This window comes from Bufo bufo, chromosome 4, assembly GCF_905171765.1.
Source record: "Bufo bufo chromosome 4, aBufBuf1.1, whole genome shotgun sequence".
Taxonomy (NCBI): Eukaryota; Metazoa; Chordata; class Amphibia; order Anura; family Bufonidae; genus Bufo; species Bufo bufo.
In genome coordinates, this window is record NC_053392.1 from 613,708,797 (window position 1) to 613,731,425 (window position 22,629).

Sequence of the window (22,629 nt, forward strand, 5' to 3'; positions counted from 1 at the left end):
GGGGTGTATGTAATATATATATATATATATATATATATATATATATATATATATATATACACTGCTTAAAAAAATAAAGGGAACACAAAAATAACACATCCTAGATCTGAATTAATTAAATATTCTTCTGAAATACTTTGTTCTTTACATAGTTGAATGTGCCGACAACAAAATCACACAAAAAATTAAAAAATGGAAATCAAATTTTTTAACCCATGGAGGTCTGGATTTGGAGTCACACTCAAAATTAAAGTGGAAAAACACACTACAGGCTGATCCAACTTTGATGTAATGTCCTTAAAACAAGTCAAAATGAGGCTCAGTAGTGTGTGTGGCCTCCACGTGCCTGTATGACCTCCCTACAACGCCTGTGCATGCTCCTGATGAGGTGGCAGACGGTCTCCTGAGGGATCTCCTCCCAGACCAGGACTAAAGCATCTGCCAACTCCTGGACAGTCTGTGGTGCAACGTGACGTTGGTGGATAGAGCGAGACATGATGTCCCAGATGTGCTCAATTGGATTCAGGTCTGGGGAACAGGCGGGCCAGTCCATAGCATCAATGCCTTCGTCTTGCAGGAACTGCTGACACACTCCAGCCACATGAGGTCTAGCATTGTCTTGCATTAGGAGGAACCCAGGGCCAACCGCACCAGCATATGGTCTCACAAGGGGTCTGAGGATCTCATCTCGGTACCTAATGGCAGTCAGGCTACCTCTGGCGAGCACATGGAGGGCTGTGCGGCCCTCCAAAGAAATGCCACCCCACACCATTACTGACCCAATGCCAAACCGGTCATGCTGGAGGATGTTGCAGGCAGCAGAACGTTCTCCACGGCGTCTCCAGACTCTGTCACGTCTGTCACATGTGCTCAGTGTGAACCTGCTTTCATCTGTGAAGAGCACAGGGCGCCAGTGGCGAATTTGCCAATCTTGGTGTTCTCTGGCAAATGCCAAACGTCCTGCACGGTGTTGGGCTGTAAGCACAACCCCCACCTGTGGACGTCGGGCCCTCATATCACCCTCATGGAGTCTGTTTCTGACCGTTTGAGCAGACACATGCACATTTGTGGCCTGCTGGAGGTCATTTTGCAGGGCTCTGGCAGTGCTCCTCCTGTTCCTCCTTGCACAAAGGCGGAGGTAGCGGTCCTGCTGCTAGGTTGTTGCCCTCCTACGACCTCCTCCACGTCTCCTGATGTACTGGCCTGTCTCCTGGTAGCGCCTCCATGCTCTGGACACTACGCTGACAGACACAGCAAACCTTCTTGCCACAGCTCGCATTGATGTGCCATCCTGGATAAGCTGCACTACCTGAGCCCCTTGTGTGGGTTGTAGACTCCGTCTCATGCTACCACTAGAGTGAAAGCACCGCCAGCATTCAAAAGTGACCAAAACATCAGCCAGGAAGCATAGGAACTGAGAAGTGGTCTGTGGTCACCACCTGCAGAACCACTCCTTTATTGGGGGTGTCTTGCTAATTGCCTATAATTTCCACCTGTTGTCTATCCCATTTGCACAACAGCATGTGAAATTGATTGTCACTCAGTGTTGCTTCCTAAGTGGACAGTTTGATTTCACAGAAGTGTGATTGACTTGGAGTTACATTGTGTTGTTTAAGTGTTCCCTTTATTTTTTTGAGCAGTGTACATGAGAAGCTATATAATATCTCTATACTGTGCGGTGATGATAGTTTAGGGGGGTGTATGTAATATATACACATGAGAAGCTATATAATATCTCTATACTGTGCGGTGATGATAGTTTAGGGGGGTGTATGTAATATATACACATGAGAAGCTATATAATATCTGTATACTGTGCGGTGATGATAGTGTAGAGGGGTGTATGTAATATATGTCATACCCTGCCCTGTGAGTGATCTGAGAAGATCTGTCAGACTTGCGGCACGTGAGCCTATCTGACAGATTGTTTTGTTGTGGTGTTGGGCAGGATCCCACCCCCTCACAGGTTTTGCTCATTTGTTAGTGATGTTATTTATCTCCGTCTCTCACTATAGCCCTTGCGGTTTATAGTTTCTTCTGGACGTCTCTGCTGGTGCTTGGTGGATCTCCTGCTCCCAGTCCGTCTTGAGATAAGTCCTCTTTTGTTGTATTTCCTGGCTAGGCCTCAGGAAGACACTGGTTCCTTCATCTCGTGCAAGGAACCGGTTGTCTTATCGCCTGCTCCCTAGCCTAGGGTTTGTTTAAGTTGCAGCAGGTATTAGGTTCCAGTACATGAACACTTCTACCATTGGGATTTGTTCATGTGGTTAGCAGACAGGGAAAGGCTTAGGCCCCTTTCACACGGGCGAGATTTCCGCGCGGGTGCAATGCGGGAGGTGAACGCATTGCACCCGCACTGAATCCTGACCCATTCATTTCTATAGGGCTGTGCACATGAGCGGTGATTTTCACGCATCACTTGTGCGTTGCGTGAAAATCGCAACATGCTCTATATTGTGCGTTTTCCACGCAACGCAGGCCCCATAGAAGCGAATGGGGCTGCGTGAAAATCGCAAGCATCCGCAAGCAAGTGCGGATGCGGTGCGATTTTTACGCACGGTTGCTAGGAGACGATCGGGATGGAGACCCGATCATTATTATTTTCCCTTATAACATGGTTATAAGGGAAAATAATAGCATTCTGAATACAGAATGCATAGTAAAATAGCGCTGGAGGGGTTAAAAAAAAATAAAAAAAAATTTAACTCACTTTAATCCACTTGCTCGCGCAGCCCGGCATCTCTTCTGTCTTCCTCTGTGCTGTGAGCAATAGGACCTTTGATGACGTCACTACGCTCATCACATGATCCATCACCATGGTGATGGATCATGTGATGGACCATGTGATGAACGCAGTGACGTCATTAAAGGTCCTATTGCTCACAGATGAAGACAGAAGAGATGCCGGCTGAGCGAACAAGTGGATTAAGGTGAGTTAAATATTTATTTATTTTTTTAACCCCTTCAGCCCTATTGTACTATGCATTGTGTATTCAGAATGCTATTATTTTCCCTTATAACCATGTTATAAGGGGAAATAATACAATCTACACTAAAACTAACCCAAACCTGAACTTCTGTAAAGAAGTTCGAGTCTGGGTATCACAGTCGGTTTTTTTTATCACGCACGTGCAAAACACATTGCACCTGCGCGATAAAAACTGAACATCGGAACGCAATCGCAGTCAAAACTGACTGCAATTGCGTTCCTACTCGCGCGGCTTTGCCGCAATGCATCGGGACGCATCCGGACCCGTCCGTGTGAAAGAGGCCTTAGGGTTTGTCAGGTGGTGACCTTTCCCTGTTCCTTAGCTGTGGGGCCTAGCCTGGTGTTTTGTTACCTGTTGTGTTAGGTTTGCTTTCCTTCCCTCACCTTCTGTGACATTATAAACGGCCAATATCGTCATTTTTCTCTGTGCAAAATGGATGCTGTTGATGCTCTGGTTGATCGGATTGTCTTTGGAGGTTGCTGACCTCCGCAATTCGGTTTCACTGTTTGTCAGATCTCTGGCGTCTGGCGCCACCGATGTGAACCAGGTCAGCCTTGAACCTCAGGTCGCTCTCCCAGATAAGTTTTCTGGGGGAAGTGATAACTTTGTCCGGTTCAGGGAATCTTGTAAATTATATTTTCGTGTATGTCCGATTTGATCTGGTGACGAAAATCAAAGAGTGGGGATTATCATTTCTCTGCTCAAAGGTGATGCCCAGTCTTGGGCTTTTTCTCTGCCGATAGGTTCTCAGTCCCTCCGATCAGTGGATGAATTTTTCAGTGCCCTGGGGCGAATTTATGATGACCCAGACCGGGTCTCTTTAGCTGAATCTAAGCTGCGTAGCTTGTGTCAGGGAGAACATTCTGCTGAGTCATATTGTGCTGAATTCAGAAGATGGGCGACTGACTCGGAGTGGAATGATCAGTTCTGTCAGGGGCTGTCTGAGAGACTAAAAGACGCCCTTGCGCTTCATGAAAACCCTGATTCATTGGAGGCGGCCATGTCCCTAGCCGTAAGGATTGATAGACGTCTGAGGGAGAGGTGCAAGGTTCCCCTCAGGCAGGAGGCACTGTCGTATGGGGAATCTGTCCCTCCTGTCCCTCGGGGTACAGTGACACTTGAAGCTGGGACTGGAGAGGAACCTATGCAGTTAGGTCAGGTCTCTTCTTACCCTGGTTATAGGAACTCTAGAGTGCAAAAAAGACTGTGTTATTTCTGTGGTAAAGAAGGACATTTCATTAATGTGTGTCCCTTTAAGCCTCAAAGTGGTAATAAAAAAAAAAAAAGGGGTTTTTTTTCAAAGGGAAAATGAGTTGCCTTACGATTTGTAGTGTGAATGGGGAGTCAGAACAGGTATATTTGTATTCTACCTGCAGTACCCTTTTTCTCCTGCCTGCCATGGTGGTGCTAGACTCTGAAAATATTGAGTTAGAAGTATTTGTTGACAGTGGCTAATCTTATTGATTATTGTTCAGAGTCATGGTTTTATAACTAGCGCATTAAACAAAGAGATATCAGTGTTTGCTATTGATTCCGCTCCTCTCTCGCAAAAAAGTCTAACTCATATTGTGCAGGATATTCATTTGAGGGTGGGTGATTCTCATGTTGAATCCATTTCTTGTTTTGTTCTGAAGGGTTTGCCTGCTCCTCTGGTTCTGGGTTTACCATGGTTGATCAAACATAATCCTATCATTGATTGGCAAACTAGACAAATCAGTAATTGGAGTGATTTTTGTATGGACAACTGTCTCGGCGCATCTATTTCTGTGGTATCCACTAAGGTGTTACCTCCGTTTCTACATGATTTTTCGGACGTATTCTCGGAGGGTGAAGATCAGGAGTTGCCCCCCTACCGAGAGTATGATTGTCCGATCAATCTTATTCCCGGAGCTAAATTGCCAAAATCTCGGTTATACAGAAGAGTAGCTATGCGAGAGTATATTGCTGAGAGTTCGACAAAAGGTCATATTAGACCATCTAAATCACCTATGGCAGCGGGCTTATTTTTTGTAAAGAAAAAAGACGGGTCCCTTAGACCCGTGTTTAGATTTCCGGGAACTGAATCTCATTACTGTCTGTGACCCTTATCCCCTTCCCTTGATTACGGATCTATTTGATCAGATTGTCGGTGCCAAGGTGTTTTCTAAGTTGGATTTAAGAGGGGCTTATAATCTGATCAGAATCAAGGAAGGGGATGAATGGAAGACAGCTTTCAATACCCCTGAGGGTCACTTTGAAAACCTGGTTATGCCCTTTGGTTTGACTAATGCCCCGGCAGTCTTCCAGCACTTTATCAATGGCATTTTTCATCATTTGGTGGGGAGGTTCGTTGTTATTTACCTCAATGACATACTAATTTACTCACCTGATATGGAGACTCATCAGGATCATTTAAGACAAGTATTATTGATCCTTCGGGAGAATAAATTGTATGCTAAGTTAGAAAAATGTGTGTTTGCTGTCCAGGAGCTGCAGTTTCTGGGTTACTTACTTTCTGTCTCAGGTTTTCACATGGATCCCGAAAAAGGCCCGTGCAGCACTGGAATGGGACCGGCCAGAGAATCAGAAAGCTCTGATGCGATTTTTGAGATTTACTAATTACTACAGAAAGTTCATCCTGAATTATTCCACAGTTGTCAAACCTTTGACTGATATGACTAGGAAGGGTGCTGACTTCTCTGTCTGGTCGGAAGAGGCATTACAGGCTTTTTCTGCCATAAAGGAATGTTTTTCTTCCGCTCCCATTCTGACGCAACCCGATGTGTCTCAACCCTTCATTGTGGAGGTTGACGTGTCAGAAGTGGGTGTCGGAGGAGTTTTGTCACAGGGTCACTCTCCTAGCAAATGGCGCCCGTGTGCTTTTTTCTCTAAGAAACTCTCTGCTGCCGAAAGAAATTATGATGTTGGGAATAGAGTTGCTGGACATCAAATTGGCCTTTGAGGAATGGCGTCATTGGCTAAAAGAAGCGATTTATCTGATTACGGTAATTACTGACCATAAGAATCTGGCTTACCTGCAATCAGCAAAGCGTCTGAACCCTAGGCCGGCCAGGTGGTCATTGTTTTTTACCAGATTAAATTTTGTGGTCACTTATCGTCCTGGGATCGAAAACGTCAAAGCAGATGCTTTGTCACGTAGCTTTCCTGGAGGGGAGATTCGGAGGATCCAGGTCCGATTTTGGCCTATTGGGGTGGTGGTATCCGCTCTTTATCCTGAGCTGGAGGCAGAGGTGTTGGGGGATCAAGATGAGGCACCTGGTTCCTGTCCTCCAGGGAAGTTGTTTGTTCCTTCAGAACTGCGACACAAGGTGTTCAAGGAACATCATGATACTGTCCTTGCGGGACACCCGGGGGGTAGATCCACAGTGGATCATATTTCCTGGAGACTCTGGTGGCCAGGTTTGCGTAAATGTGTTGAGGGCTATGTAGCAGCTTGTGAGACCTGTGCACGCGCTAAGGTGGCTCACACTCGGCCATCAGGATCTCTTCTTCCTTTGTCCATTCCATCTCGTCCTTGGACGCATTTGTCCATGGACTTCATCATTGATTTACTAAGTTCCTTTGGGAAGACTGTGATTTTGGTAGTGGTAGACCGCTTAAGTAAGATGGTTCACTTTGTACCATTATCAGGTTTGCCCAATGCTAAAACTCTCGCTCAGGTGTTTATTGACATCATTGTGAAATTACACGGCATACCCTCTGATGTGGTGTTTGATAGGGGGACGCAATTTGTTTCCCGGTTTTGGAAGGCGTTTTGTACTCGTCTGGGTATTCAGTTGTCTTTCTCTTCGGCTTTCCATCCTCAGTCGAATGGACAAACTGAGCGCACTAACCAGAACCTGGAAACTTATTTGAGGTGTTTTGTCGCTGAAACTCAGGAAGAGTGGTCCTTGTTTTTGTCCTTGGCTGAGTTTTCCTTGAACAACCGTAGACAGGAGTCAACTGATAAGTCACCATTTTTTGGTGCATATGGGTTTCCCCCTCAGTTTGGTACCTTTTCTGGGACTGAAGCTTCTGGTATACCTGAAGAGGACAGATTCTCTTCTTCGTTGTCTTCTATTTGGCGGAAGATTCAAATTAATTTGAGAAAAATGAGCGAAAGATATAAACGTATGGCTGACAAGAGATGTATGACTGGTCCGGACCTGTGTGTGGGTGATTTGGTGTGGTTGTCCACTAAGAAAATTAAGTTGAAGGTACCCTCTTGGAAGTTGGGCCCAAGATTTACTGGCCCTTTTCAAAATCTGGGCCATCATTTATCCGGTTGCGTTTCGTCTGGAACTTCCGCAGGTCTGGAAGATCCATAATGTGTTTCACAGATTCTTGTTGAAGAAATATGCTGAACCATCTCCTTTGCCTCCTCCTCCGGTATATATATATGAGAAGCTATATAATATCTCTATACTGTGTGGTGATGATAGTGTAGGGGGTGTATGTAATATATATATATATATATATGAGAAGCTATATAATATCTCTATACTGTGTGGTGATGATAGTGTAGGGGGTGTATGTAATATATATATATATATACACACATGAGAAGCTATATAATATCTGTATACTGTGCGGTGATGATAGTGTAGGGGGGTGTATGTAATATATATACATGAGAAGCTATATAATATCTCTATACTGTGCGGTGATGATAGTGTAGGGGGGTGTATGTAATATATACACTCACCTAAAGAATTATTAGGAACACCATACTAATACGGTGTTGGACCCCCTTTTGCCTACAGAACTGCCTTAATTCTACGTGGCATTGATTCAACAAGGTGCTGATAGCATTCTTCAGAAATGTTGGCCCATATTGATAGGATAGCATCTTGCAGTTGATGGAGATTTGAGGGATGCACATCCAGGGCACGAAGCTCCCGTTCCACACATCCCAAAGATGCTCTATTGGGTTGAGATCTGGTGACTGTGGGGCCATTTTAGTACAGTGAACTCATTGTCATGTTCAAGAAACCAATTTCAAATGATTCGAGCTTTGTGACATGGTGCATTATCCTGCTGGAAGTAGCCATCAGAGGATGGATACATGTTCTCATTCTGTTTACGCCAAATTCGGACTCTACCATTTGAATGTCTCAACAGAAATCGAGACTCATCAGACCAGGCAACATTTTTCCAGTCTTCAACAGTCCTATTTTGGTGAGCTCGTGCAATTTGTGGCCTCTTTTTCCTATTTGTAGTGGAGATGAGTGGTACCCGGTGGGGTCTTCTGCTGTTGTAGCTCATCCGCCTCAAGGTTGTGCGTGTTGTGGCTTCACAAATGCTTTGCTGCATACCTTGGTTGTAACGAGTGGTTATTTCAGTCAACATTGCTCTTCTATCAGCTTGAATCAGTCGGCCCATTCTCCTCTGACCTCTAGCATCCACAAGGCAATTTTGCCCACAGGACTGCCGCATACTGGATGTTTTTCCCTTTTCACACCATTCTTTGTAAACCCTAGAAATGGTTGTGCGTGAAAATCCCAGTAACTGAGCAGATTGTGAAATACTCAGACCGGCCTGTCTGGCACCAACAACCATGCCACGCTCAAAATTGCTTAAATCACCTTTCTTTCCCATTCTGACATTCAGTTTGGAGTTCAGGAGATTGTCTTGACCAGGAGCACCCCCCTAAATGCATTGAAGCAACTGCCATGTGATTGGTTGACTAGATAATTGCATTAATGAGAAATAGAACAGGTGTTCCTAATAATTCTTTAGGTGAGTGTATATATACATGAGAAGCTATATAATATCTCTATACTGTGCGGTGATGATAGTGTAGGGGGTGTATGTAATATATATATATACATGAGAAGCTATATAATATCTCTATACTGTGTGGTGATGATAGTGTAGGGGGTGTATGTAATATATATATACATGAGAAGCTATATAATATCTCTATACTGTGCGGTGATGATAGTGTAGGGGGTGTATGTAATATATATATATACATGAGAAGCTATATAATATCTATACTGTGCGGTGATGATAGTGTAGGGGGGTGTATGTAATATATATATATACATGAGAAGCTATATAATATCTCTATACTGTGCGGTGATGATAGTGTAGGGGGGTGTATGTAATATATATATATATACATGAGAAGCTATATAATATCTCTATACTGTGTGGTGATGATAGTGTAGGGGGTGTATGTAATATATATATACATGAGAAGCTATATAATATCTCTATACTGTGCGGTGATGATAGTGTAGGGGGGTGTATGTAATATATATATATACATGAGAAGCTAAATAATATCTCTATACTGTGCAGTGATGATAGTGTAGGGGGTGTATGTAATATATATATACATGAGAAGCTATATAATATCTCTATACTGTGCGGTGATGATAGTGTAGGGGGTGTATGTAATATATATATACATGAGAAGCTATATAATATCTCTATACTGTGCGGTGATGATAGTGTAGGGGGTGTATGTAATATATATATATATACATGAGAAGCTATATAATATCTATACTGTGCGGTGATGATAGTGTAGGGGGTGTATGTAATATATATATACATGAGAAGCTATATAATATCTCTAGACTGTGCGGTGATGATAGTGTAGGGGGTGTATGTAATATATATATATACATGAGAAGCTATATAATATCTCTGTACTGTGCGGTGATGATAGTGTAGGGGGTGTATGTAATATATATATATACATGAGAAGCTATATAATATCTCTATACTGTGCAGTGATGATAGTGTAGGGGGTGTATGTAATATATATATACATGAGAAGCTATATAATATCTCTATACTGTGCGGTGATGATAGTGTAGGGGGTGTATGTAATATATATATATACATGAGAAGCTATATAATATCTCTATACTGTGCGGTGATGATAGTGTAGGGGGTGTATGTAATATATATATACATGAGAAGCTATATAATATCTCTATACTGTGCGGTGATGATAGTGTAGGGGGTGTATGTAACATATACATGAGAAGCTATATAATATCTCTATACTGTGCGGTGATGATAGTGTAGGGGGTGTATGTAATATATATATATACATGAGAAGCTATATAATATCTCTATACTGTGCGGTGATGATAGTGTAGGGGGTGTATGTAATATATATATACATGAGAAGCTATATAATATCTCTATACTGTGTGGTGATGATAGTGTATGGGGTGTATGTAATATATAATATCTCTATACTGTGCGGTGATGATAGTGTAGGGGGTGTATGTAATATATATATACATGAGAAGCTATATAATATCTCTATACTGTGCGGTGATGATAGTGTAGGGGGTGCATGTAATATATATATACATGAGAAGCTATATAATATCTCTATACTGTGCGGTGATGATAGTGTAGTAGGGGGTGTATGTAATATATATTTATATACATGAGAAGCTATATAATATCTCTATACTGTGCGGTGATGATAGTGTAGGGGGTGTATGTAATATATATATATACATGAGAAGCTATATAATATCTCTATACTGTGCGGTGATGATAGTGTAGGGGGTGTATGTAATATATATATATACATGAGAAGCTATATAATATCTCTATACTGTGCGGTGATGATAGTGTAGGGGGTGTATGTAATATATATATATACATGAGAAGCTATATAATATCTCTATACTGTGCGGTGATGATAGTGTAGGGGGTGTATGTAATATATATATATACACATGAGAAGCTATATAATATCTCTATACTGTGCGGTGATGATAGTGTAGGGGGTGTATGTAATATATATATATATACATGAGAAGCTATATAATATCTCTATACTGTGCGGTGATGATAGTGTAGGGGGTGTATGTAATATATATATACACATGAGAAGCTATATAATATCTCTATACTGTGTGGTGATGATAGTGTAGGGGGTGTATGTAATATATATATATACATGAGAAGCTATATAATATCTCTATACTGTGCGGTGATGATAGTGTAGGGGGTGTATGTAATATATATATACATGAGAAGCTATATAATATCTCTATACTGTGCGGTGATGATAGTGTAGGGGGTGTATGTAATATATATATATACACATGAGAAGCTATATAATATCTGTATACTGTGCGGTGATGATAGTGTAGGGGGGTGTATGTAATATATATATATACATGAGAAGCTATATAATATCTCTATACTGTGCGGTGATGATAGTGTAGGGGGTGTATGTAATATATATATACATGAGAAGCTATATAATATCTCTATACTGTGCGGTGATGATAGTGTAGGGGGTGTATGTAATATATATATATATACATGAGAAGCTATATAATATCTCTATACTGTGCGGTGATGATAGTGTAGGGGGTGTATGTAATATATATATATATACATGAGAAGCTATATAATATCTCTATACTGTGCGGTGATGATAGTGTAGGGGGGTGTATGTAATATATATATATATATACATGAGAAGCTATATAATATCTCTATACTGTGCGGTGATGATAGTGTAGGGGGTGTATGTAATATATATATACATGAGAAGCTATATAATATCTCTATACTGTGCGGTGATGATAGTGTAGGGGGTGTATGTAATATATATATATACATGAGAAGCTATATAATATCTGTATACTGTGCGGTGATGATAGTGTAGGGGGTGTATGTAATATATATATATACATGAGAAGCTATATACACTGCGTGCAGAATTATTAGGCAAATGAGTATTTTGACCACATCATCCTCTTTATGCATGTTGTCTTACTCCAAGCTGTATAGGCTCGAAAGCCTACTACCAATTAAGCATATTAGGTGATATGCATTTCTGTAATGAGAAGGGGTGTGGTCTAATGACATCAACACCCTATATTAGGTGTGCATAATTATTAGGCAACTTCCTTTCCTTTGGCAAAATGGGTCAAAAGAAGGACTTGACAGGCTCAGAAAAGTCAAAAATAGTGAGATATCTTGCAGAGGGATGCAGCACTCTTAAAATTGCGAAGCTTCTGAAGCGTGATCATCGAACAATCAAGCGTTTCATTCAAAATAGTCAACAGGGTCGCAAGAAGCGTGTGGAAAAACCAAGGCGCAAAATAACTGCCCATAAACTGAGAAAAGTCAAGCGTGCAGCTGCCAAGATGCCACTTGCCACCAGTTTGGCCATATTTCAGAGCTGCAACATCACTGGAGTGCCCGAAAGCACAAGGTGTGCAATACTCAGAGACATGGCCAAGGTAAGAAAGGCTGAAAGACGACCACCACTGAACAAGACACACAAGCTTAAACGTCAAGACTGGGCCAAGAAATATCTCAAGACTGATTTTTCTAAGGTTTTATGGACTGATGAAATGAGAGTGAGTCTTGATGGGCCAGATGGATGGGCCCGTGGCTGGATTGGTAAAGGGCAGAGAGCTCCAGTCCGACTCAGACGCCAGCAAGGTGGAGGTGGAGTACTGGTTTGGGCTGGTATCATCAAAGATGAGCTTGTGGGGCCTTTTCGGGTTGAGGATGGAGTCAAGCTCAACTCCCAGTCCTACTGCCAGTTTCTGGAAGACACCTTCTTCAAGCAGTGGTACAGGAAGAAGTCTGCATCCTTCAAGAAAAACATGATTTTCATGCAGGACAATGCTCCATCACATGCGTCCAAGTACTCCACAGCGTGGCTGGCAAGAAAGGGTATAAAAGAAGAAAATCTAATGACATGGCCTCCTTGTTCACCTGATCTGAACCCCATTGAGAACCTGTGGTCCATCATCAAATGTGAGATTTACAAGGAGGGAAAACAGTACACCTCTCTGAACAGTGTCTGGGAGGCTGTGGTTGCTGCTGCACGCAATGTTGATGGTGATCAGATCAAAACACTGACAGAATCCATAGATGGAAGGCTTTTGAGTGTCCTTGCAAAGAAAGGTGGCTATATTGGTCACTGATTTGTTTTTGTTTTGTTTTTGAATGTCAGAAATGTATATTTGTGAATGTTGAGATGTTATATTGGTTTCACTGGTAAAAATAAATAATTGAAATGGGTATATATTTGTTTTTTGTTAAGTTGCCTAATAATTATGCACAGTAATAGTCACCTGTACACACAGATATCCCCCTAAAATAGCTAAAACTAAAAACAAACTAAAAACTACTTCCAAAAATATTCAGCTTTGATATTAATGAGTTTTTTGGGTTCATTGAGAACATGGTTGTTGTTCAATAATAAAATTAATCCTCAAAAATACAACTTGCCTAATAATTCTGCACTCCCTGTAATATCTCTATACTGTGCGGTGATGATAGTGTAGGGGGGTGTATGTAATATATATATACATGAGAAGCTATATAATATCTCTATACTGTGCGGTGATGATAGTGTAGGGGGTGTATGTAATATATATATACATGAGAAGCTATATAATATCTCTATACTGTGCGGTGATGATAGTGTAGGGGGTGTATGTAATATATATATATACATGAGAAGCTATATAATATCTCTATACTGTGCGGTGATGATAGTGTAGGGGGTGTATGTAATATATATATATATATATATATATACATGAGAAGCTATATAATATCTCTATACTGTGCAGTGATGATAGTGTAGGGGGTGTATGTAATATATATATATACATGAGAAGCTATATAATATCTATACTGTGCGGTGATGATAGTGTAGGGGGTGTATGTAATATATATATACATGAGAAGCTATATAATATCTCTATACTGTGCGGTGATGATAGTGTAGGGGGTGTATGTAATATATATATATACATGAGAAGCTATATAATATCTCTATACTGTGCGGTGATGATAGTGTAGGGGGTGTATGTAATATATATATACACATGAGAAGCTATATAATATCTCTATACTGTGCGGTGATGATAGTGTAGGGGGTGTATGTAATATATATATATATATACATGAGAAGCTATATAATATCTCTATACTGTGCGGTGATGATAGTGTAGGGGGTGTATGTAATATATATATACACATGAGAAGCTATATAATATCTCTATACTGTGTGGTGATGATAGTGTAGGGGGTGTATGTAATATATATATACACATGAGAAGCTATATAATATCTCTATACTGTGCGGTGATGATAGTGTAGGGGGGTATGTAATATATATATATACATGAGAAGCTATATAATATCTCTATACTGTGCGGTGATGATAGTGTAGGGGGTGTATGTAATATATATATACATGAGAAGCTATATAATATCTCTATACTGTGCAGTGATGATAGTGTAGGGGGTGTATGTAATATATATATATATACATGAGAAGCTATATAATATCTCTATACTGTGCGGTGATGATAGTGTAGGGGGTGTATGTAATATATATATATATACATGAGAAGCTATATAATATCTCTATACTGTGCGGTGATGATAGTGTAGGGGGTGTATGTAATATATATATATATACATGAGAAGCTATATAATATCTATATTGTGCGGTGATGATAGTGTAGGGGGTGTATGTAATATATATATATACATGAGAAGCTATATAATATCTCTATACTGTGCGGTGATGATAGTGTAGGGGGTGTATGTAATATATATATATACATGAGAAGCTATATAATATCTCTATACTGTGCGGTGATGATAGTGTAGGGGGTGTATGTAATATATATATATACATGAGAAGCTATATAATATCTCTGTACTGTGCGGTGATGATAGTGTAGGGGGGTATGTAATATATATATATACATGAGAAGCTATATAATATCTATACTGTGCGGTGATGATAGTGTAGGGGGTGTATGTAATATATATATATACATGAGAAGCTATATAATATCTCTATACTGTGCGGTGATGATAGTGTAGGGGGTGTATGTAATATATATATACATGAGAAGCTATAAAATATCTCTATACTGTGCGGTGATGATAGTGTAGGGGGTGTATGTAATATATATATATACATGAGAAGCTATATAATATCTCTATACTGTGCGGTGATGATACTGTAGGGGGTGTATGTAATATATATATACATGAGAAGCTATATAATATCTATACTGTGCAGTGATGATAGTGTAGGGGGTGTATGTAATATATATATACACATGAGAAGCTATATAATATCTGTATACTGTGCGGTGATGATAGTGTAGGGGGTGTATGTAATATATATATATACATGAGAAGCTATATAATATCTCTATACTGTGCGGTGATGATACTGTAGGGGGTGTATGTAATATATATATACATGAGAAGCTATATAATATCTATACTGTGCAGTGATGATAGTGTAGGGGGTGTATGTAATATATATATACACATGAGAAGCTATATAATATCTGTATACTGTGCGGTGATGATAGTGTAGGGGGTGTATGTAATATATATATATACATGAGAAGCTATATAATATCTCTATACTGTGCGGTGATGATAGTGTAGGGGGTGTATGTAATATATATATATATATATATACATGAGAAGCTATATAATATCTCTATACTGTGCGGTGATGATAGTGTAGGGGGTGTATGTAATATATATATACATGAGAAGCTATATAATATCTCTATACTGTGCGGTGATGATAGTGTAGGGGGTGTATGTAATATATATATATACATGAGAAGCTATATAATATCTCTATACTGTGCGGTGATGATAGTGTAGGGGGTGTATGTAATATATATATATATACATGAGAAGCTATATAATATCTCTATACTGTGCGGTGATGATAGTGTAGGGGGTGTATGTAATATATATATACATACATGAGAAGCTATATAATATCTCTATACTGTGCGGTGATGATAGTGTAGGGGGTGTATGTAATATATATATATATACATGAGAAGCTATATAATATCTCTATACTGTGCGGTGATGATAGTGTAGGGGGTGTATGTAATATATATATATATATACATGAGAAGCTATATAATATCTGTATACTGTGCGGTGATGATAGTGTAGGGGGTGTATGTAATATATATATATACATGAGAAGCTATATAATATCTGTATACTGTGCGGTGATGATAGTGTAGGGGGGTGTATGTAATATATATATATACATGAGAAGCTATATAATATCTCTATACTGTGCGGTGATGATAGTGTAGGGGGTGTATGTAATATATATATATATACATGAGAAGCTATATAATATCTCTATACTGTGCGGTGATGATAGTGTAGGGGGTGTATGTAATATATATATATACACATGAGAAGCTATATAATATCTCTATACTGTGCGGTGATGATAGTGTAGGGGGTGTATGTAATATATATATATATACATGAGAAGCTATATAATATCTCTATACTGTGCGGTGATGATAGTGTAGGGGGTGTATGTAATATATATATACATGAGAAGCTATATAATATCTCTATACTGTGCGGTGATAATAGTGTAGGGGGTGTATGTAATATATATATATATATACACATGAGAAGCTATATAATATCTCTATACTGTGCGGTGATGATAGTGTAGGGGGTGTATGTAATATATATATATATACACATGAGAAGCTATATAATATCTCTATACTGTGCGGTGATGATAGTGTAGGGGGGTATGTAATATATATATACACATGAGAAGCTATATAATATCTCTATACTGTGCGGTGATGATAGTGTAGGGGGTGTATGTAATATATATATACATGAGAAGCTATATAATATCTCTATACTGTGCGGTGATGATAGTGTAGGGGGTGTATGTAATATATATATACATGAGAAGCTATATAATATCTCTATACTGTGCGGTGATGATAGTGTAGGGGGTGTATGTAATATATATATACATGAGAAGCTATATAATATCTCTATACTGTGCGGTGATGATAGTGTAGGGGGTGTATGTAATATATATATATACATACATGAGAAGCTATATAATATCTCTATACTGTGCGGTGATGATAGTGTAGGGGGTGTATGTAATATATATATATACATGAGAAGCTATATAATATCTCTATACTGTGCGGTGATGATAGTGTAGGGGGTGTATGTAATATATATATATACATGAGAAGCTATATAATATCTCTATACTGTGCGGTGATGATAGTGTAGGGGGTGTATGTAATATATATATATATATATACATGAGAAGCTATATAATATCTGTATACTGTGCGGTGATGATAGTGTAGGGGGTGTATGTAATATATATATATACATGAGAAGCTATATAATATCTGTATACTGTGCGGTGATGATAGTGTAGGGGGGTGTATGTAATATATATATATACATGAGAAGCTATATAATATCTCTATACTGTGCGGTGATGATAGTGTAGGGGGTGTATGTAATATATATATATACATGAGAAGCTATATAATATCTCTATACTGTGTGGTGATGATAGTGTAGGGGGTGTATGTAATATATATATATACACATGAGAAGCTATATAATATCTCTATACTGTGCGGTGATGATAGTGTAGGGGGTGTATGTAATATATATATATATACATGAGAAGCTATATAATATCTCTATACTGTGCGGTGATGATAGTGTAGGGGGTGTATGTAATATATATATACATGAGAAGCTATATAATATCTCTATACTGTGCGGTGATAATAGTGTAGGGGGTGTATGTAATATATATATATATATACACATGAGAAGCTATATAATATCTCTATACTGTGCGGTGATGATAGTGTAGGGGGGTGTATGTAATATATATATATATATACACATGAGAAGCTATATAATATCTCTATACTGTGCGGTGATGATAGTGTAGGGGGTGTATGTAATATATATATATATACACATGAGAAGCTATATAATATCTCTATACTGTGCGGTGATGATAGTGTAGGGGGTGTATGTAATATATATATATATACATGAGAAGCTATATAATATCTCTGTACTTTCTAGGGACATTCCCCTCACACTGAGGTTCTATCACCAGGAGAAGACATCGCTGTGTGATCTGTGGGGTCCGGGATCCAGGATGGGACTGACGGGGGCAGCACCGGTTCAGCGCGGCCTCTCCTCCACAGTCCCTGCTCATTAGAGCTCCGGCCTCCGCTGTGCAGGGACAGTGAGGAGAGGACACAGCGCTGCAGCCCCTTCATCTAGAACAGGTTGTCCCCACCGACCACACACTGACTCCATATCCTAGTGACATCACAGAACAGTGTGTGATGGAAGACCCCTCTAATCCAGGAGAACAGCCCCTCTTACAGGGGTCTGGGGGTCTCCTAATATTCCAGGGGGAGAGCAGACATGTCTGAGGAGAACTCCCCTCCTGACCTCCAGACTGTGTGAGCAGAGACTCTCTATGGCCGGTGCTGCCCCCTGCTGGCTGGACCTGCTATATGTCACCTATAGAACCGCTCCATTCTAATAAACCCAGAACCAAGACCAATAACTGACCTGCAGATCTCACCTCCTGGGGCTGCAGGACCTGCGGTGACGTCACACTGGTCACATGACAGGAAGTGCTGCACAGTGAAAAAAATAAATAAAAATAACAAACATTGCTTTACTCCTCCCCTCATGTGACTGATCACATGACTGTGACGTCATCGCAGGTCCTGCAGCCCCAGGAGGTGAGATCTGCAGGTCAGTTATTGGTCTTGGTTCTGGGTTTATTAGAATGGAGCGGTTCTATAGGTGACATATAGCAGGTCCAGCCAGCAGGGGGCAGGGTTTTCCTTTCTCCAAACAGAATGCTCTTTTAATCCATATGTTGGTCTCCTTCATCCACAGAACATTGCCCCGATATCCTTCCCGCTTGTCCAGGTGATCCTTATAAACTGCAGATGGGCAGCAATGTCCTTTCTGGAGAGCAGCGGCTTTCTACCTGCAGTCCTGCAATGCACACCATTGTTGTTCAGTATCTCCTGATGGTGGAATATTGGACATTAACCCCTTCAGGACCAGGCCATTTTTCACCTTAAGGACCAGGCCATTTTTATCAAATCTGACCAGTGTCACTTTATGTGGTGATAACTTTAAACCGCTTTTACTTATCCAGGCCATTCTGAGATTGTTTTCTCGTCACATATTGTACTTCATGACAATGGTTAAATAGAGTCAAAAAAATGTATTTTTATTTATTAACAAATGCTAAATGTACCAAAAATTTTGAAAAACGAGCAAATTTCAATTTCTCTACTTTTATAATAGATAGTAATAACTCCAAAAATAGTTATTACTTTACATTCCCCATATGTCTACTTCATGTTTGGATCATTTTGGGAATGCCATTTTATTTTTTGGGGATGTTACAAGGCTTAGAAGTTTAGAAGCAAATCTTGAAATTTTTTTGAAAATTTCCAAGACCCACTTTTCCAGGACCAGTTCAGGTCTGAAGTCACTTTGTGATGCTTACATAATAGAAACCACCCAGTAATGTCCCAATTTTACAAACTACACCCCTCAAGGGATTCAAAACTGATTTTACAAACTTTGATAACCCTTTTGGTGTTCCACAAGAATTAATGGAAAATAGAGATAACATTTCACTTTTTTGGCAGATTTTCCATTTGAATCCATTTTTTCCAGTTGCAAAGCAAGGGTTAACAGCCAAAGAAAACTCAATATTTATGGCCCTGATTCTGTAGTTTACAGAAACACCCCATATGTGGTCGTAAACCGCTGTACGGGCACACGGCAGGGCGCAGAAGGAAAGGAACGCCATATGGTTTTAGGAAAGCAGATTTCACTGGGATAATTTTAAGCTGCCATGTCACATTTGAAGCCCCCCTGATGCACCCCTAGAGTAGAAACTCCCAAAAAGTTTGGCACCGTTTTTATTTTTTGTTATATACAACATTTATCTGACAGGTTAGATCATGTGATATTTTTATAGAGCAGGTTGTTACGGACCCGGCGATACCAAATATGACTACTTTTTGGGTTGTTTGTTTCAGTTTTACATAACAAAGCATTTTTTAGTGTCTCCACATTCTGAAAGCCATAGTTTTATTTCTTTTTTGGGCGACTGTCTTGTGTAGGGGCTAATTTTTTTTTCGGTATGAGATGATGGTTTGATTGGTACTTTTATAGGGTGCACATGACTTTTTGATTGCTTGCTATTACACTTTTTGTGATGTAAGGTGACAAAAAATGGCTTTTTTTTACACCATTTATATTTTTTTACGGTATTCACTTGAGGGGTTAGGTCATGTGTTTTTTTTTATAGAGCAGGTTAGTACGGACGCAGCGATACATAATATGTCTACTTTTTTTTATTTATGTAAGTTTTACACAATGATTTCATTTTTTAAACACTAAAAATCATGTTTTAGTGTCTCCATATTCTGAGAGCCATGTTTTTTTAAGTTTTTGGGCGATTATCTTAGGTAGGCTACCATTTTTGCGGGATGAGATGACGGTTTATTGGTGACAAAGTGGCTTTTTTTTTACACAGTTTTTATTTATTATTTTACTGTGTTCACCTGAGGGATTAGGTCATGTGATATTTTTATACAGCAGGTTTTTACGGACGCGGCGATACCTAAAATGTGTACTTTTTTTATTTACTTAAGTTTTACACAATAACAGCATTTTTAAAAACAAAAAAAAATGATGTTTTAGTGTCTCCATATTCTGAGCCATAGTTTTTTTGGGCGATTGTCTTAGGCAGGGGCTCATTTTTTGCGGGATGAGGTGATGCTTAGATTGGTACTATTTTGGGGGGCATACGCCTTTTTGATCGCTTGGTGTTGTACTTTTAGTGATGTAAGGTGACAAAAAAAATTGTTTATTTAGTACAGTTTTTATTTTATTTTTTTGGGGAGAAAACGTTATTTTTTTCAACTTTTTTTAAATATTTTTTTTTTGTCCGACTTTGGGACTTTAACTTTTGGGGGTCTGATCCCCTTTACAATGCGTTCCAATACTTCTGTATTGGAATGCAATGGCTGTATGTGTAATACAGTGAGTATTACACATACAGCTTCCGGCCTGTGAGATCCAGGGGTCTGGATCTCACAGGCTCTCCACCGGAAGGCAGCCCCAATGCCTAAGGAAGGCGCTGTCTTCCATGCCATCGGGGACCCAATGGCAGTTTCGATTCCCGTGAGGACATCGCATGTGCCGCGGTCAGCGCTGACCACGGCACATCAAGGATTAATGCGCCGGCATCGGTGATTTCACTGATGCCGGCGCATGCAGCTGGGGTCCGGCTATCAGTGACTGCCGGACCCCTGCCGCCGATCGGGCGGGCGCAGCTCCTGCACCCGCCCGATCACAGCGCCGTACATGTACTGCGCTGGTCCTCTACGGGTTAAAGTCACATACCTCCCAGCTTCGTAAAGAAACAAAGAGGGACACTTTGTACGGCGGGCAAAGTGTGCCGCGGCAAATTTATTCCTCACTAGGCCACGCCTCTAATTCTGCCCAAAACATAACTATACACCTAATCCCACCCAGTACCCTTAATGCCCCCACATAGTAATTATTCCGCCTTCATGCCACCGCACAGTATTTATGCCCACAATGTGTCTTCAGAGAATTATGTCCGGCTGTGCCCACAGTAATATGCCCGCATTGTACCCCCCAGTAATATGTCTGCATTGTGCCCCCCAGTAATATGCCCGCATTGTGCCCCCCAGTAATATGCCTGCATTGTGCCCCCCAGTAATATGCCCGCATTGTGCCCCCCCCCAGTAATATGCCCGCATTGTGCCCCCCAGTAATATGCCCGCATTGTGCCCCTCAAAGAAAGTTAAAAAAATAAACACCACATACTTACCTTCATCCTAGCAGCAGGACATCGACTGCTCTAGTCTGTGAAGGAGGCGGAGCCGAGGCTGACTGCTGGCCGGCCCTGCCCCCAGAGGTATGGAGAGACGGCCGGGGGGACGGGAGGAATGATGGAGCAGGGAGCCGATGTCGGCTCTGCTTTATCCTAATACAGGCAACTGTCTCTGCGTCTTATTGATGGCAGGGACAGCTGCCAGAAAGCGGGACATAGCTCCCCCGTACTGGGACAGCCACTGAAACCCGGGACTGCCCCGCCGGATCCGGGACGGTTGGGAGGTATGAAGTCATACCTCCCAAGTGTCCCTCATTTGGACCCAAGTCCCTTTGTTCCTCTTTGCTTCTTAAATGTCCCTCTTTTTGACCTGGGTAATAACTTTGCATTAACTGCTCCAGACACTGTCTGGTTCCTATCTGTATATTAGACTTCATTGATTTTCCCTTTCCCCACGACACCACCACAGAGAGAGGATCTGCCTCCACGGACAGGAAACCTGCAGAATAAAAAGGTGGAGCCCCTCTCCCACTTCAGTGGTTTCCTGTCCCTGGAGCCAGAAACCTGCAGTTTTCTTTCAGGTACCGCTGGTCTGGAAGTCCCAGAGATGTTCTGGAGGGCCATTCGGTAAAATATCTGATGGGGTCTATCGCCCATAAGGTTGGGCTGGCAGGATCCTAGGAGCCGCGGGGGTCCGGGGCCTCCGTCTGGTTCTTGCAGCAGGTGCGTGTGCCCCTCCAGGGGAGTAAGGCCACGCGTGGTCGAATAAAGAATGTGCATTATGTGGATGTCCTTTATCCTCTTCATATACTAAGAAGCTTTGCCAACAATGTATTGACAAAACGGTGACTGAGGAATCCCCTAGCTTTTTGAAAAATATTAAGTCACTTATTAGATCTGAGG

At 40.6% G+C, this 22,629-nt stretch overlaps 1 pseudogene; it reads left to right on the forward strand.

The window, feature by feature from the left end:
• Positions 1-18,542: 18,542 nt before the first annotated feature.
• The window catches only part of LOC120999694, a 158,858-nt pseudogene continuing 154,771 nt past the window's right edge, over positions 18,543-22,629 (forward strand).